Genomic DNA, 10,109 nt, shown 5'->3' with positions numbered 1-10,109 from the left:
ACGCCAATGCTGTGGGTGATATAGTTACTGTAGTCATGTCAACAAATCAGATAATGTTGATCAAGTCGGTTGATCTTTAATTGCCAGATTCATGAGATCTGCTGATTGATTGCAATAGTTCAACAGGTGAACATAATATTCTGTCTCACTCCCATACAGGCACTTGCATCTTCCGTTATCAATAGACGACGAAATTATCATCTGTTGCTCCAAGGATGATCATTACTATGCTTTCCATTCCTTTCAGCGAGTTTTCCCAGGGATGAGACCTTGTGCAATCGAATTTTTATATCATAAACCTACACCATGTTCCAAATTTCGTGAAAACCGTTGGAGCCGTTTTCGAGATCCGTTGAACATCAATAAATACTTTAAAAAAATGAATAAATAACTGACTAAAAAAATATATATGTACAAAAATTGCTCGCTTATATAATACAATACTAGCTGAAAGGCTTCGCCCCCAGGAACCCCGACTGTATCATCCAGAACAGTATGCAGCAGCGAACTTGCTCCGCTCATATGAATTCTTAATTTGTGATTACTTCCTCCCTTCAAATACAGACTCTCAGGCTCTTTCTAGCTGAATCAAACCACCAATTTTGGGAAGATCTTTGGCATTATTTCAGAACCAATAAGCTACATGATATAGTGAGGTCCATGTTATAATCAGAGTATCAGAGTAGCTGTCGTTGGGGAAAGACCTTTTGAATTCAGTGTCGAACTTTTGACTGATAAATTGGACGCACTCGAGCAGTACGGACGAAAAAATACGCTCAAGATCCGTGGAGTGCCTTTCTCTGAAAATGAAAGCGTTTGCGACTTGGTGTTGGCGACGTGTAGGGCTGTTGGAGTGGACGTAGGAGCCAAAGCGATTGACATCTGTCACCGGCTGAAGGCAAGCGCTGCGCAGCCGACGCCAGCAATAGTCGCCAAGTTTGTGCATCGCGATGTCGCTCATCAGGTACTCAGTGGAAAGAAGCTGGTGAGGAGACTGTCATCTCGTGTATTCGGCTTACCAGGTGAGGAACAGCCAGTTTACATAAGCGGGTCACTAACATTGGTGCGAAGAAAGATGTTGTCTCAGACAAAGAAACTTCAAAGGGAGCGAGGTTACAAGTATGTTTGGGTTGACTGGGCTGGGAATGTGAAAATTCGTCCTGTGGATAAAGGAAGGGTATTTACAGTTAATAATGAAAATGAACTGGAGACTTTCATGGCCAAGTGTGCCTAGTACTAAGTTTTGAGTGTTTTTTATAAGACCATTTTCAATTCATGTAATAAGCTGAATTATTTTGTTTATTTTTTGCATTCTCGGAGAGGACAGTTTTTTTTTCTATTGATTGTTTCTATCAATATGTATTCTTGTAAATTGGGCTTTGATTGGGAATCATGATTAATTTTTATGATTATATTACTTACTAACTTTCAGGTTTCAATAATGAATTTCCAATTCAAATTTACGCTTCTTTTGACATATATTTCGGTTTAAATCGCAACTAATAACATTGAATCCTAATTTTAATAGCATTCAATCGTATCATTTATTTTTTATCCCTGTTGAATTTAATTATTGTAGAAGTTTTTTTCTTCTATTACAATACTGCAGTACACTATACACTTGCTTGAATACTGACCTACTTAGCTCATACTTCTACTACTTTTCGCGATATTGTTCAATATTATTATTATTGACTCAATTATGTTGAGGGGGGATGGACTGAGGGAAGTGTCATTTCCACCGCATGCATTGATGTTAACACGATTTGTGTTAAAGTTTGCATTTTCTTACTACGACTTGATTCTTCCATGCAATAGTCTCATCAAGGCGAACTCTGTAGCTTTGCTGAACCTAATCTTTTTATTATCTACCGTTTTTCGGGAATCTTTGTTGGGTGAGCCTAGCATGGTGAATAACAATTCAAATAATCTTATCTGAGGAGAAGTTAGAGCTCGCTACGGATTATTGTCATCTCCTTTCATTATCGGTTTCCTTTTAAAGCATTCATTCTCGGTTTCCCTTTCAATCATTCTTCGTTTTTATATTTCTCTAGTGACGTGTGCATCTCCAACTAGGTACCAAGCAATCTTATCAAGTTTTAGTTAACGCTTCTGCTTTGTATTCTCCATGTTTACCGTAGATAATTTACAGCAACAGTTTACAGTAGGGTACCCAGTTGTTTTGAAAGTATCGATTGATGATAATTATTATTGAGTCGACTAGTTTGTCGAGTAATCATTTATTTCATTCTTTATATATTGAGTTATCTAGATTTTTCGCTCCTCTATTGGTGCTTTGCGTTTGGATGATAATGCTCTTGCCCTTTTCGCAGTCTATGATTCTTGTATTGAATGGTGATGAATGATGCGGTTTCTGTTAGCAGCCATTCAATTTCACAGATTAATTTAAGTGCGGAGTAGTTATTAAAAATTTGTATTAGGTTTATACTTTTTTTTCTTTTTCAACTTCAAATTTCTATTCTCCTTTTCTTGTTTAGGCTTTATATTTTTTCTCATTATTTTTATTATTGTATCTTATGTCATTGAATTCTAATTTATCCATTATTATCAGAATGTTAGAGGACTTCGTACTAAAACTTCAAGTCTGTACGCATCGTTATTGGGCAGCAACTATGATCTGATAATTTTGACTGAAACATGGTTACATGATGGCATAAAAAGTTCTAAAATATTTGATGAACGATATGCTGTTTATCGAAGTGATAGGGTAGTGGTGATGGTCTTCGGAGGGGAGGAGGAGTACTTGTCGCCGGTCAGAGATCGTTGCAATCTGAGCTCTGTGAGGAGCTCACAATAAGTGACATTAATAATAATTATGATTCCGTCGGAATAAAAATAAGATCTAATTCCACTCACTTCTCCATTAATGCTGTTTATTTATCGCCGACAATTTCAACAAATGTCTTTCTCAATTATTGTGACCACCTTGAATCACTCAATGGCCTAATCAATGGTAATTTCTTGGTTATCGGAGACTTTAATCTGCCTGGAATCTGCTCAAATGATTATGATTTTTTTGTGGGGACAATTAAGGCAAGAATGCTTCACAATTTTATGTCATTCTATGATCTTGTTTCTCTAAATCCGGTAAAAAATGACTGGGTAGGACTTTGGACCTGGTCCTTTGTAACTTTCCTGCCAAAGTCTTCCAAAGCGATGATCCCTTGCTTCCTGAAGATGGCCATCACCCGGCATTGTGTGTTGATGCTTCGTATTCTGTTCCGAGGCAAATGAATCTCCAGGTGATCCATTTGAATCCCGGTATAATTATTCTAAAGGGGATTACTTTCAACTTATTGTAAGCTGTGAGACTGTTGTTGGGACTCTGTGTTTGGCTGTACTGATGTCGACTCTGCAGTGGACGAGTTCTATAGTCTACTCTACAAATATTTGGATGAGTGTATTTCAAGGATCGTATTGAAGAAAAAAAAATAATAAATACCCTCCTTGGTTTACTCCTGATATAATTTCTGATTTGAGGATTAAGAATAGATGTGCAAGAAAAAGAAAAGTGTCCCCTTATCACCCCTTATCATGATAACTTTTCAAAAGTTTACGAACATCCTTGAAGGCTAGAATATCTAAGTCTCATGAAAACTATTTGACATCGATTCAGTCAGGCTTGAATGGAAGTATGAAAAACTTTTGGAATTATGTAAATTCCAAAAGAAAAACGTCGTTTGTGAGTCGACGATGTCACCGAATGGGGAGTCCTACTGCGGTTCTGCGGTTGTAGATGGTTTCGCAAAATATTTTGAGTCAGTGTATGAGGTTGATACACACGCCGCCCCTGATGTGCATGAGAATGAGCTGGAGATGTCTGGGAGCTTGGGATTAGGTGTTGGTATTGATTCTGTCTCCTCTGACGAGATCCTGTCTGCTATTAAGAGCCTTAGATCTAGCTGTTCCGAGGGCCCTGACTTGATACCTACTTTTATTGTGAAGGGTTGTGCAGAGGTACTCCTTAGTCCATTGCAATTCATTTTCAATTTATCGATGAGGACTGGCCAATTCCCTTCTAAATGGAAGTCGCTAGAATTACTCCTATCTTCAAGTCAGGTAAGAGAACTGATATAAGTATTATAGGCCCATATCAATTTTAAATTGCTTTTCCAAAGTTTTTGAAAGAATTTTGCATGCAGTTATATACAGGCAGGTGAAGGAGTAATTGCGGACGAGCAACATGGATTTCTGTCAGGCCGTTCTACGGTGACTAATCTAATGGAGTTCAGCAATGAGGTATCCAGAGTTCTTGACGGTGGAGGGCGGGTGATGTTGTTTATACGGATCTCTCAAAGGCATTCGATTCAATCAATCACAGAATATTGGTTAAAAAACTAAAATCGATTGGTTTCTGTACAAGCCTGGCAAATCTTGTTGAGAGCTATTTGAATTCAAGAGTGCAGTATGTTAGAGTACATAATTTCAAGTCTAGAACTTTCAACTGTACATCTGGGGTGCCTCAGGGTTCACCTTGGACCACTTCTCTTCCTTCTATTCATTAACGATCTCCCTGCTGTCTTTGATGGTTCATCCTGTCTGATGTATGCAGATGATGTGAAGCTGTACAAAGCGATTTTGAGCCCTGATTACTGCCTTAGCCTTCAAATGGATGTTGATAAACAAAGTGTGGAGTATGAATGATGGCCTTAGAATAAATATAGCTAAATGCAAAACTTTATCATTTTCCCGCAGGTAGCTTCACACAGATGCATCTATAGTATTGATGGTATACCGTTGGAGGAGGTAGAGTCTTTTAAGGACCTGGGTGTGATTTACAGCTCTGATTTTACATTCAATAAACATATAGACCTTTTGTGTAGTAGGGCCAATCAGCAGATGGGGTTTATCCTGAGAACATGTTCACCTTTCAATGATGTCTCACCCATAATATTTGTGTAAATCTCTTGTCCGAAGTATTCTTGAGTATGCGTCTGAAATTTGGAACCCTTATTGTAATGATCAAGCTACTTTTGGAGCGTTTACAAAATAAATTTTTAAGGTACATTCACTTCAGAAAATTCAATTTCAATTGTCCGTTTGACTTTCCCTCTGACACTCTGAGAAATATGTTTCAATTGAAATCATTAAAAACAAGACGAGATGTTAAGTATTTAATTTTTCTCCATAGCTCATTAAATAATAAAATAGATTCCCCATATTTGCTTTCATATGTAAATATTTATATATCTACCATATCACGTCGCTCCACTTTCTCTTTTTTTGTGCCCAGGTCCAGAACTGTGAGTCACTATAATTCTCCAGTCAACAGAATTCAAAGACTTTTCAACTGTTTCTCTGGGCAACTGGACATCTTCTGGTTCTCTCGTGGAAAATTTTATAGAATATTAAACAGTCTATTGTGAGATATCCTTGCTCAGTCGTGTTGTCGATTATTTGTTGCTGTATATAGGTGTGTATCTATTGCACTATGTTCTCGTACATCTTACTCATTCTGTTGCTTCATTGGCAGGTACCAGTCCTCTGACATTCATTTGTTAGTTTTATCCATTCTTTGTAACATTTTTATTTTAATTTTAGAACCTTTTCATTTCTATATTCCGTTTTATAATATATTATTCATGAGACTCACCTTATTTTTCCAGGGAATTTGTCTTCCTTGTCCATCAACTTGCCAATTCATCAGAGTCTCGCCACTCTTTGAGAGTTCAATTGAATTGTCTATTGGTTTTCCTCTTCGCCTCATCTCTGATGTTTGCCTGGAAGCTGTTATTCAGGATAGGAAAATACAAAATCACATATCACTCCGATTCCAATCAAATATTTAATACAATAATATACTCTATAATATAAGATTATCTATCTATATAATAGGAGACAATTTTTTAAAAATTTTCTCTTGAAACTCCGTATCATTCATTCATTTTTCCATTCATTAATTCATTGTATGAAACACTATAATCATAATCATTAATATGTATTGGAGTCATGTATCGCATGACCACCTTCCTATTTGAAAAAATAGAGTTGCATTCAAAATTGGGGATCCAAGACGGTTTTCCAGAATTCTAAAGTCATAGTAAAGTAGTATTTCCAATTCGAGTAGGATCCCCAATCACACTCACCATCAAATTACCTTTGTTTATGAGATATTAAGCCATTCTCGGACTTTTACTCATTTTGTGAAGTGAGCACTCCATTCCAATCGTTTGTCAAATAAAACTCTCAGATATCTATAGGGTGTTTCAGAAGTAGTGTCGAGAATTTTAGGGTATTGTACCTGGATGCTAGGAGACTACAAATGTCATACTTGAAGTGTCCAAAACTCAGCGGTTATCCTTATAGCTGCCATTTTTTTTTTCACTTAAAAATTTTTATCTCAAGAACGAAATGTTGTATTGATCTGAAATTTGGCATGAATATTTATGCTATAAAGACTCAACTATAAAAAATAAAAAAAATTTTTGGTTGAAATTTTTCAAAATGGCGGCCATTTTAAATTTTTGATGGCGAATATCTCGAAAACCGTCCATTTTACAGAAAATTTACAAGAGACAAAAAAGTTAGAAAATTTTTTCACGATTCCAATGATACCTAATTTATTAAGATTGGTCGAAGAATAACAGAGAAATTAATTTTTTTCGTACTGCATGCATGACCACTTTTCACCATTTAAAGATCAATATTAATTTTTAATTCCAGATGTATTTAAGATGAAGCTTTGAAACTCGGTATGGCTCCATATGGGCAAACAGATGATTTTACAATGGTTTTCAGATGATAATGTTTGTCTTGTAAAAGTATTGTTGTTTCATTAAAAGTAAAGAACCAGATTAGTGCTTCCTATTTCTTAGTCTCACGTTCCTAGGTCTTATTTCTATCTTAAATTTCCAGTTTCAATATTTTCTTACGTTGCTTCTACACAAATATTAATTATTGTAATGGAATTTAGTTCGCTGGAGTACACCGATATTCACTTCATGTATGGAGCAGCTCTTGGCATGCGACCGAAGCAAGAAGAATGTATGCAGCTGCATTTCCAAACCGCCGTCTCCCTTCCGACAAGGTGTTCACAAGAACTCACAATCGGCTGAGAGAAGTTGGTTCATTTGAACGGAACAGGGTAATTGCTGGTAGGCCTCGAGCAGTTCGAAATGTTGCTTTTGAAGAGGAAGTATTGCAGAAATTCGATTTCAATCCTAGAACGAGTACGAGAGCAGTTGCAAAGCAAATCAATTCAAGTGCTTCTTCTGTGTGGTGTGTACTAAACAAGGAAGACTTCACCCCTTCCGCTTTCAAAAAGTTCACTCATTGGTTGAACGCGACTATGAGCCAAGAGTAAACTGTGCCCGTTGGTTTCTTCAGCAAGACATTATCCAACCAAATTTTCTAGAAAATGTGTTATTTACCGTTGAGTCCAGCTTTACAAGAGAAGGAATCTTCAACTCTCGCAACAGTCACGTCTGGGCCTTAGACATCCTCATGAGGTCAAAGTGCGTGGTTATCAGCATAGATTTTCGCTGAATGTTTGGACGGGTATCTTAGGTAATCGCGTGATTGGACCATACATTCTTCCTAATCGTCTGAATTCTCCCACGTACATTACTTTTTAAGAGACATACTACCAGAACTTTTGGAAGATGTGCCTCTTGCAAACAGATATAATATTTGGTTTCAACATGATGGTGCCCCTGCTCATTTCGGAAATGTTGTTACGGACTTTCTGAACATGACCTATCGTCAGCGGTGGATTGGGCGGGGTGGACCAGTACCGTGGCCCGCACGTTCACCTGACCTCAACCTTTAGATTTTTTTTCTGGGGCCATATGAAAGACCTTTTACAGCACGCCAGTAGAAAACGAAGAAGACCTTGTGCAAGAGTGGTTGCTGCAGCAGGTGCCATTCAAGATGATGAAAATGCTTTTATAGCAGTTCGACGGTCCATGATTGAAAGGTGCAGACTGTGTAATCAAGTTGAAGGACGGCATTTTGAGCAATTGCTGCATTAGTATCAGTGAACCGATTGAGTGAAATTAATATTTTTCAATGTAAAATAAAATTTGGAGGAAGTTATTCTTGTATATTTCTGTAATAAGAAGGTTTTCATGAAATTATAAAAAAATTAATATTGATCTTTAAATGGTGAAAAGTGGTCATGCATGCAGTACGAAAAAATTAATTTCTCTGTTATTCTTCGACCAATCTTAATAAATTAGGTATCATTGGAATTTTGAAAAAATTTGCTAACTTTTTTGTCTCTTGTAAATTGGTTGGATAATGTCTTGCTGAAAAAACCAACGGGCACATTTTACTCTTGGCTCATAGTCCGTTCAACCAATGAGTGAACTTTTTGAAAGCGGAAGGGGTGAGTCTTTCCTTGTTTAGTACACGCCACACAGAAGAAGCACTTGAATTGATTTGCTTTGCAACTGCTCTCGTACTCGTTCTAGGATTGAAATCGAATTTCTGCAATACTCCTCTTCAAAAGCAACATTTCGAACTGCTCGAGGCCTACCAGCAATTACCCTGTTCCATTCAAATGAACCAACTTCTCTCAGCCGATTGTGAGTTCTTGTGAACACCTTGTCGGAAGGGAGACGGCGGTTTGGAAATGCAGCTGCATACATTCTTCTTGCTTCGGTCGCATTGCCAAGAGCTGCTCCATACATGAAGTGAATATCGGTGTACTCCAGCGAACTAAATTCCATTACAATAATTAAATTTTGTGTAGAAGCAACGTAAGAAAATATTGAAACTGGAAATTTAAGATAGGAATAAGACCTAGGAAACGTGAGACTAAGAAATAGGAAGCACTACATCTGTTCTTTACTTTTAATGAAACAACAATACTTTTACAAGACAAACATTATCATCTGAAAACCATTGTAAAATCATCTGTTTGCCCATATGGAGCCATACCGAGTTCAAAGCTTCATCTTAAATACATCTGGAATTAAAAAATTAATATTGATCTTTAATGGTGAAAAGTGGTCATGCATGCAGTACGAAAAAATTAATTTCTCTGTTATTCTTCGACCAATCTTAATAAATAGGTATCATTGGAATCGTGAAAAATTTTCTAACTTTTTTGTCTCTTGTAAATTTTCTGTAAAATGGACGGTTTTCGAGATATTTGCCATCAAAAATTTAAAATGGCCGCCATTTTGGAAAATTCCAACGAATTTTTTTTTTTTATTTTTTATAGTTGAGCCTTCATAGCATAAATATTCATGCCAAATTTCAGATCAATACACATTTCGTTCTTGAGATAAAATTTTTAGGTGAAAAAAACAAAATGGCAGCTATAGGATAACCGCTGAGTTTTGGACACTTCAATATGACATTGTAGTCTCCTAGCATCCAGGTACAATACCCTAAAATTCTCGACACTACTTCTGAAACACCCTGTCTATTAGGAACACCGTCACTCGATACATACAAAACAATTATTGGTTGATGCACATGCATGAAACCTTAAATCGATGCCCACAGGATCTGTATCTGCTCTGAGGAGAGTAACATGTACTTTGTTTTAAGAGCATTCACAGTAAGGTGGTTCTGGTCAAACATTTTTCAACTTTGTACAAATCAAGTTCCGTCGTCCTGTAAAATTCATTCCAGCCAGAGCCACTAAAAAGTAGCGCCGTATCATCTGCATACAGAAAACATTTGACCATTGAAGATTTTACCTCCCCAAATTATTTATGGAGATTTAAAATGGAATAGGGCCAGAGTGCTGCCCTGCAGAACGCCATAGTCCAAGTGATCTACTCTCACACTATCTCCATGAGTATTGACACCATCTGACGACGTTCAATAGATAGCTAGAAAACCAATTCAGTGATACACCTCTAATTCCAATATGGAAAAGTCTATTCACAGAATCGAACGCCTTTGCCAAATCAGTGAACAATAAGAGTATTTTTTTGTTATTTCCTGCTAGATTATGTATTCCTTTTGTTAAATTGGAAAGATTTATGTTTTTAAATTATTGTCTCTTCTGAATCCGAATTGATTATCATAAAGGTGTGTTGTTTGACTGTGAATATGTAACTACTGTATTGATGTCTGATATTTTTTTCTAATAATTTGGCAAGGACCCAAGACAGTGTGATATGCCTGTAGCT

Source organism: Nilaparvata lugens, chromosome 9 (genome assembly GCF_014356525.2).
Source record: "Nilaparvata lugens isolate BPH chromosome 9, ASM1435652v1, whole genome shotgun sequence".
NCBI lineage: Eukaryota > Metazoa > Arthropoda > Insecta > Hemiptera > Delphacidae > Nilaparvata > Nilaparvata lugens.
The sequence above is the reverse complement of the archived record's forward strand: the minus strand, read 5'-3'. Positions refer to the sequence as shown.